Source organism: Micropterus salmoides, unplaced genomic scaffold, assembly GCF_014851395.1.
Source record: "Micropterus salmoides isolate LMB-PRFRI ecotype aquatic unplaced genomic scaffold, ASM1485139v1 Ms_hic_scaffold_2410, whole genome shotgun sequence".
Taxonomy (NCBI): domain Eukaryota; kingdom Metazoa; phylum Chordata; class Actinopteri; order Centrarchiformes; family Centrarchidae; genus Micropterus; species Micropterus salmoides.
In genome coordinates, this window is record NW_024041608.1 from 1 (window position 1) to 9,375 (window position 9,375).

Consider the following 9,375-nt stretch of genomic DNA (forward strand, 5'->3'; position numbering starts at 1 on the left):
CCAGCAATGTGTTCATCGATGCACTTGGATGTAGAAAAGCCTGCATACATATTATGACACCATTCTATGATTGTAGTATGGTAAGGGGGCGAGGGGGCCATGGAGAAGGTTGCTGGAGGGTGGACGCTATGGAGAAAAGAAGAGTGAGAGTCACACAAAGCAATGAGAGGGAAAACCGAAACTGAAAGCAGCCCACAAACTATATATAGGGCAGATGTGGTGCTGGTGATGCTCCTTTTAATAGAGGTGGTGGTTAGTGTCAAGTTACCCCCCCACGCCCCCACCTCCACTCTCTGAGTTTCTTTCTTGCTCTCTCCCTCTCTCCTGCTTACTTTGGTTCTGGCTTACAGCTTACAGTTTTTATTTACTCCCTTAGACCTCACATTTATTGCGCAATTACCCCTGAGGACGTCATCAGCGCACTCTCCACTCCACAGCTGTCGTGGTGGCGTCCAAAAGAGGGAGACGGATGGAGGGGGGGAGCACGGGCAGAGGTGGGGACCAAGGATGTTACCCTACATGTGCTTCCAAGAGATTTCCCACAGAAAAAACTGTTAGGGTGTCATGTAGGGTTTTTGTGTCCCGATGAACGTGAGAGAAAGAGCAGGTGTTACATACGGGACGATATGGGGTGAAGAAGGGATTAGCTAAAATACCATACAGTAGATTGGGTGACACAAATTTTTTTTTGAAGCATTGTTTGGGATGGCAGTGATGCCTAGCTGGTTCTCTTGCACACACACATAGGCTGCTTGTGTGTACTTTTACATCTCTTTTCTGTTAATGAATTTATTTGTTTCTTTCTTCTGGGAGGTGAAGCCCTTGCACATGCTCTCTTCTTGGTCCTGTCAGTGGATGCACACAGGGTGAGCGACAAGGCTCCACATATCTCACCATCATGTTGAATATTCTGCAGAAGTATTAGCTTGAGAGCAGACCCATACAAACACAATCTATTAAGACTTCAGTTCTCAACGAGGACTCAGAGTTTTAATGGTAAAACAAACTGACAGAATCTATGGCCGTTGTGACTGAGGTTCATAACGTTCTATGGATCTAGTCTGCACTATTAAGATCATTAAATCAGCTCTGTCCGTATATGTATTTAATATATTTTATTTCATTTCTAACAGGGTGCTGTGGGTTTAACTTTTCATCCAAGCAGATATACACACTGACAATTGCATAATGCATGCGCAGCCAGCTGACCCATAAAAATAAGGCATTCACTGACCAGAGCCGCTTCTCAAGGAAACATATTACCTGGGGGTGCTAGAACCTGCCCTACAGAGAGTGAGGTTTTTCCAGTTTTCAGTAGGTAGACTGAGAGTATATATTGGTTGTCCATCTGAGAGCTAATTACTAACTTGCTGGATAGAGGCATATAATTATGTTCATTGCTTCCTCATTCATAAAAGCATAGCGAATACTTTTGTTGCATTATTACACAGCTTACTATATTTACTAGGTTACATTAATGCACTACTACTACTAAAGACACGAGATGTTAAATTGTATACAATTTACATAGATATTTTATTGATACCTACATAGTGGCTTGTCTTTGCCTTGGAGGACCTGCTCAAAGAGAATAGACAAAATTTGAAAAGTAATGGCTAGAGGCATAAGCGGAGGTAGTGTGGGTGCATGGGGGCGGCCAGTCCCTTCACTCCTGGTTTCAATGGTAAACCACAAGAATGACAATTACCAACAAAAAACACTATATTCTAAGGAGACATGTTTTAATAAACATACATTTTAAAGTAACATTGTTTGTATTTCAAACAAATGGCAAACTTATTTGCTTATTTAACAGCCAACTCCTAATAAACTTTTTCAACGGTGCTGGTTAAATTTACACAGTGCCGAGGGTACGAGTCGGCTCTAGCCTGATTGACAGGTCGCCATGGTAATGACTTGTCAATCATAGATAATCCCGCTCTGAAACATGCTCTGCTTTGTGGTCTATTTTAAAATAAATGGGACCATAATTTACTAAATGAACATCATGTTGTGTTGAAGAAGACTTGAAACTAGCGACTGAGACCATAAACTCATCAGGAAAGTGTTTACTGGGGTAATTATTCAGCTGAGAAGTAGGGTCATTTTCCCATTATTTCTAATGGAGCCGGACTTCTTTTTGCAACCAGAAGAGTCGCCCCTGCTGGATTTTCAATAAAATGCAGGCTTCAGGGACTTCTGCATCGGCTTCATATTGTAGACCGGAAGCTTCCCGCTTGAGACAGACTCAGTGGACTTGGTGGGCCCTGAGATGAAGTCCGGCCCCCACTGTGCTGAGAGTCTAGCTCTGCGCCCGGCTAGAAGTTCTTTAGTCCTACTCAGACTTTTTAATTCTACAAACCATGCGTTACCTCCACCAACCAATTTCCTAGTATATAGGTACTGTTTAGAAACAGTGGTTATATCAAAGCAAATTACCTAAATGAAAGACAAATGAATGCTGTTATGATCGAGAGACTTGATAATTGCTGATCCCCTCAAGATCGTTCTCACGTTATTCTCTCATACTGTATATCTGTCTGTCTGTCCGTCTCTTTCTTACACACATGCACGCACGCACGCGTCCTTGTACTTCTATAGTTGTGAGGACTGTCATTGACAAAATGCATTATCTGGACTCTTACCTGAACCTTAACCATCACAACTAAAATTCTGACCCTTACCCTACCCCTAACCTAAACTTAATTCTACCCTAACCTACCCTTAAAACCCAGTCTTAACCTTCAAATGGCCCTTTAACCTTGTGGGTTCCAGCATTTTGGTCCGGACAAGCTGTCGATTCCCACAAGCATAGTGGAATCATGATTTTTTTGGTCCCCACAAATATAGTTAAACAAGCCCACATGCACAGTCACGCAGCTGCATGCCAAGCAGTAATCTGATGGGCAAAGCTGTACCCAGATGGTCTGATTCATATTCCTGCTGTTAGTTGCTGATGTTAAACAGGTGCTACCTGACCTTCATTCCACCACTGCTCTGCCCTCCTTCATTCCAGCATATTTCCTCTGCATAAAATTAAACCATATTATGTCTCTTCCCAGCCCTGCTATTTTTACTGACAGTGGTGTTAACAATGATGTGCTGTAATTACTGGATGGTAAATTGACTACTGACGCCTTTTTATTTTGCCAATATTTTAATCAGAAGCCAATTACTGTTTTGTATAACCTCGGCCTGAAGCCATTGTCTCCCAGACAGATTTTGGTGCCTACAGTTATTATCTTCTGTTAATGAGAGCTTCTTTAGTAAACAGCACCATTTTGTATGTATTATTGTAGCTGTTAACGTTGATCACAACCGTTGGCAATACTTAACTTGGCTGGATTTCGGATTTCTGGGCACAGCCATATCGAGGCAGTGCCCATTTTGCCTAATGATCCATGGTGTGATGATTGTTTTTCTTTTTCTCTAAGGGAAACGATTGATTAGGCAAATATTTTTACTGGAAACACATCTGATTAGGTTTAAAAGACCACGCAGTTTTCTCTAATTTTCCAACTGTTCTGTATTTTCTTCTTGCTATACAAATTAACATGTAGCCTTATCTAACCGATACCGATATGATTCAAAGCAGTGCTATAAAAAGCCTCCTCATTTAATTACTGGGCTTGCGGGAAAGACGATACCCTCTATTTATTTGGCCAAACATTACAGTTCCGGTTGGGACAGATGAAACAAACTCCTGCCATCAGTCCCCCCTTTGGCGATGTTCTGCGAAGTGTTTAATTATGTCAGAAATTTATGTTCTGAGAAAGTGGATCATTCAGTTTAAGTTTGTTTCCCAGGCCTCAGTAAACATCCACGTGCAAACTTCTTCACTCCACACAAGTGCATGCAAACTGGTTTACATAGACCTCCTGTGTTTCATTCATATGAGTACAGAGGATATTGTGTGGGAATTAACTGCCAGCTAACTTTATTAAGTGTCATAACAATTTTTCAAAATGTTTAAGTTGAAAATCAGTGTTTTAGAAGCCCTTCCTGTTTAATTCATACACAATCCGAATGGTGACAACAAGCCACTTTGGTGCCTAAAAGCAGTAAATCGCACCTCAGGGCCTGAAACAGCTTTAGTTGTCTTTCTTGCTGCTGAATGGAGAGATGCACAAAGAGAAGAGGGTAAGGTGGTAACCCAAGCTTTGGGCCTGTGTTGCTGGGTAGCATGCTGATGGTTGAGAGGCCTAGATTGCGTCCTGTGTTTCCCGTGGCTTGGAGAAAAGAGTCAATTCTCCTTGGCGGTGTCCGATGTCACTGAATCCGCTGGTTGCTCTGGTTACCTGTATATCCTACTGGGGGAAAGCTGAGTGAAAAAGAGGGTGTCATTATAAAATGTACTACAGTAAAATCTGTATGACATATTTCTGGCATAAAATAGAGAATTCATAGCAATGCAACAACTTAACTGAGCTGTTGTGAACCACTTTACTGTATTTATTTTTGCCAGCAAAGTATATTAGTCTATAACAAATCCTTCTTTACCTTTAATCTTTATCATGTTTTTTTATGTTCATGAGTTTTGAAGCACTTGGCAATAATCTTGCCAGTCATCCTATACTTGTCTCTGGGAAGGCCAGGATAATGTGACCAGAGAGGATGTTCTGGGATAAAGTGACACAAAGCAGCAGGTGTGGGAAGAAATGTCTCAGTATATTCTGCCTAAACTCTGGCATTTCCCAAGGTACCCATCAATAGTTTGGATTTCCAACCGTCTACTTGACCTGTGTGTGCACTGACATTGCATGTGTGTGGGAGAGAGAGAAGTGAGAAACATGCAGAAGTGTTCAGGTTAACTTCCTGAAAGGTAACCGAAGACATTGGCGGCGTCCGAAATCACCCACTACTTTCACCATTTTGTAGTGCTGTCTGAATGTATGGTGAGAATTATTATGCCCTATATAGTCCACTCGAAGTATCCCAGAATGTGTTTTGAAAAGTATTGTACAACTGATCATCACTGGTCATTAACGTCGTATATACCATTGTGTATTGTGCTGTCCGACAGCAATGATGTAATAATAATCGGAGTAGTGTCCGAAAATGTTGTTTTCATTTTGCGAGTGAGCTCACAATATAGTCCTCTACATACAACTCACTAAATAGTGAGTTAATTTTGATGATTGAGTCTGGAGTCTTTGTTTTAACTAAGTACATTTTACTTAGTGGCAGAAATGAGTTTGGTAGTGCACTTCTCTTGGCAAGAAAGCAAATATGTGCAGCAAAGCATAAAGCTGATCAAACATAAACATGTGGAAGCCTGCATACTGTAGAAGTAGTCCGACATTGTTATTATTTGGCTCATATTTCCCTTAATTTTGCTCTCTTTGCGGTATATTAGCAGCTTGTGGTTTGAGGATACGTACATTCATGAAGCTTTGAAGGGCAAAAAACTATTTTTCTTTTTCTCTGATGTGTGTTAAGCTGTTTGGTTCAACTTGGACCCCCTCTGGCCTGTAATTAGTATAAATCTGGTAGAGTCCTCACTACAAAACACAGCGTTCTACATTGGCTGTGAGAAATCTGCTCTCATTTTTCACACTGCTAATGAACCATACCTTGTATCTGCAGAAGAAGGTTGAAGTGGAGTGGAACATGAAAAGCCTAAAACAGATAGATGACTTGTCATACACAAGTTTGAACTCAAACCTTGATAATAGATAACAGCTTCCTCTTTAGTCCAATGTGATACATGCTGAAAACACTCCAGAGAGAAAAGCAAATATGCTTACTCAGTTTCCCTGGATTCCCTCTGAAGTGTTCCTCGGTGTTTGCTGCCAAATGAACAGCTTGATTTTGTCATTATTTCTTGTTTCTTTTTTTCCCCTTCTCCGCCCCACTTTATGGCAGACTGAAATCCTGGTTGCTGTGATATGCTGCTTTGTTTATGTGTCATCTTATCCCATTTAAGTAAATGCATCATCTCCATGCATTTGGTGAACCTCATGGGAAAGCCTTATAAATATCTCAGAAGGTGCACTGACATCAAAGATAGAGTTTACATGAGGGCAAAGCACATACAGTACATGGAGGAGAAGTAGAGGGAGGCAAGCGCAAGAGGCAGAGAGAGTTTGGATACAAAATGTCACAAACATCTGTTCCTCGATGACGCAATTGCATCATGCTTGCAGCTCAATGTAGCAGGAGCTTTATAGTTTTATGAAATGGACCAAACCCTTCTTCACCTTGAGGTTGCACATGGAGGTCAAGTAAAAACATGTTGTATCCACACCTGAAAAAGAACTTTGAAAAGTAACCTACACATGAATCATCAACAATACAGAAACGTGCTCCACACACACCTTTTCCTGCGCAGTGAGGAAACTCCTTTGCGTCTTATTGATGTAAAGCTCGCTGCTATGCGTTTACACATACAAAACAAGTGAGACACCATCATCACATGGCGCGATGCCCAGTAATTCCAGATCCTCTCTCCTGCCCCGATGCCAAAAAGAAGACTCCCCACGCCTTGATCTGGTCTGAGTCAGCAGAGCGAGGATGGTGCCCTGCAGATTTAGCCTGTGTTTGTGTGAACGGAACAGAGCAGATAATGGAAGGAGGGTTGAAGACATAATTTTATACACAAGAAAGGCAAGAGCTGAACTATGGTTAAGACAACTTTAATGACATAGTATGTGAGAGGTATTAAAAAGGTATTTAAAAGGTAATTACATAATCATAGAAAAGCATGGGGTTCAGTCCTGTCATACTACAATATAATAGAAGTGACTTTTCCAGTTTTCCATGTTATTAAAAATACAGGTTTTACAGGTAAAAATCTGACATCAAGTGACATTAAATAGCATAGTTTCATAATTTTGGCAGAAGGATGGTGTTTTTATGTATCAGTGGTGAAAAGCATGGCAACATCATCCACCACAGACATTAATAGAGCTCAATTTGATTAAATACTCTGGGTTAAATATCACATATAAATAGGACCCATTCAAATTTGTCACATAACAAAAGACCTTGTCTCTGACATAAGTGCTTGGACCTCGCTTCACTTCTCCCCCTTCGGTGAGGTTGGAAACATTGACACCATCATAATTTTATTACAGTATTTATTGCGCCCGCTGAGACATACATTACATGTCGCCTGTGTTTTAGGGGCCCAAATTTGTTACTCGGCTCACTTTAAACAGCTGCTCAGCCTCTCGTGAGCAACACAAGGCTGATGTATTTCATGTGATGTTTCAATGCATCGTTTGGAGATATGAAATTTTATACCAGTCATATTCTGGAATAGCTCATGGAAAATTACTTTCGGGGTGTGTTGTTGGGTTTATTGGTAATTTATGGACATATTGAATGCATAACATTTCAGCTGCTCTCTGCGTTTATTGACAGATATGTGGAGTTGATCTGTAGAGTCAATCAGCAAACGTGTGTTTACACAGTGAGACATCTATCAAATCTAAAATGATCTGGACATAAATAGCTAAAAAAACTTTTACAAGCTGTAAGCACCTATAGAGTCAGATTCATCAATTGTCAATAAGTAATATTTTGATATATTTGGGAATACACATACTCACTTTCTTGCTGAGAGTTAAATGAAAAGTTTGACATTAGTTAATTATAAAAGTTATAAATGTTAAAAGTAACAAAAGTTGCCAACACCACTAAAGCTCACAAATCAACACACCACAATAATCTATAGTTGTATTAAATGAAGCCGGGACAAGTTACACACACAACTTCAAATACGATTCGCGTTTTTTTTTTTTATTGTTTTCCCACCTTCAGGGCTGGTAATTTTTTGTAAAATGAAGCAAAAATGGAGTAACTGGGGGATGTACAAAAACAAACAAAAAAGAAATAAAATGGTCTTCTTTGAGTCGAAAATAGAAATTCAATACTACTTCTGCATACACGTGGCATTGATGCAGCAACTATTACATATACAAGAATACAGCCCAAAGTTGGCACATAAAGCGGCATAAACACGGTTACAAAAATACGGCAGTGGCACCTCTATTAAGAGGACAAAAAAAACAATTACAACACTGCACAGTAAACATTACACATCAGTTGAGCCAACCACGAAACAATATGTCCATACACAGATACATTAGTTATACAAATAAAAACAACATTCATTAGGTAACTTCCGTTTCATACCTAACTCACGGATAACAAGCTCTCATGGCCCACACGTAGGGTTTCTTCCACAAGCATTGGCTATCCTATATGCAACAACTGCATACAATGTGGAATTTAATACATACATCATACACCACTAGACAAACACATTGGCATATTGTGCGTAATAACTCACAAGAACATAACATTATTAATAAATGTTCTCACCGATAACAGCAGCAGCCAGTCCATGCAAAATAGCGCAATTTACTTCCTGTATTTTCCCGGTGCCCCTTGACCTCTCGGCAAGCACGCGGCTGTTTTGAGTCAGCAACGCTATGCCCTCTGCTGTCTAAAATCAACACCTGCAGCATTCTCGCTACAGCAGAAAATTGTGCCAATAGAGGTTTTGAAACTTGAATCTCCTGTATATTTAAGGTTTGACTATATCACCTGGTTACATAAATGTAGTAAAAAGTAATTTATATATTGGTATAATATATTGTATTTTTCAACCTGGACCATATTTTCCCATGTTTATGTGTCAATGTGACTAATTTGGACAAAAGTTTTTGAAATTGGTCCAGTATTGCCCCAGTGCCCTGCAGCGAAACAGGGCTGCAATGTAATATTTGCGGGCCAGTGCGCCCCGTCAAAGTACGTCCACTAAAGTGTCTGTTTTTGCCACTGTAATTTTACTTCTCTTGGCTGCACTGCCGTGATTGGTTAGTTTGTGTTAATGTGTGACTGTGGTTTTAATCATTTAAAACAATCAAGTCACACAATAGCACAAACTACCTAACCGACCAAGGCAGCGGAAGGCCAGTAACTCCCATGTACTTCAAGGTAGAATTACTGATTTTATCAACTGAGTCTGGTGGCAGTTAATGAGAGAGATATGGTGATTATTATTATTAAACAAAAAATCTCACTCTTTAAAAAAAAAGGTCTGTTTATGTAGGGATCCTGTCCACAGTGTTGTCAAACACATGTAAGAACAATCTGAATCTGTCAGTGGCAAAAACAAGCACTTGCCCTCAAGGATTACGTTGCAGCCCTGTCTCCCGGCAGCTGACGCAGGGTGCTAGGTCAATACAAGACCAATTTCAAAAATGGTGGTGCAGTGGTTAGTGCTGTGGCCTCACAGCAAGACAGTTGTGGGTTTAAATCCCTTCAGGGATGGATTAAATGCAGAGGATGAATTTTGCTATGTGACAATAAAGTATGTTCTTCTCTTCTTCTAAAAAATGTTGTCCCAGTTAGTCACATAGACAC

General features: G+C 40.3%; 1 long non-coding RNA gene across 1 annotated transcript; it reads right to left on the bottom strand.

Annotated features, from left to right (window-relative positions):
* Positions 1-3,907: 3,907 nt before the first annotated feature.
* LOC119918781 lies at positions 3,908-8,367 on the bottom strand. The gene is made up of 4 exons (XR_005447497.1): positions 8,329-8,367; positions 6,318-6,534; positions 5,574-5,619; positions 3,908-4,321 (listed from the first exon to the last, which is right to left on the bottom strand). It is a non-coding gene; the product is annotated as an uncharacterized LOC119918781 (long non-coding RNA).
* Between the last annotated feature and the right edge of the window lie 1,008 nt (positions 8,368-9,375).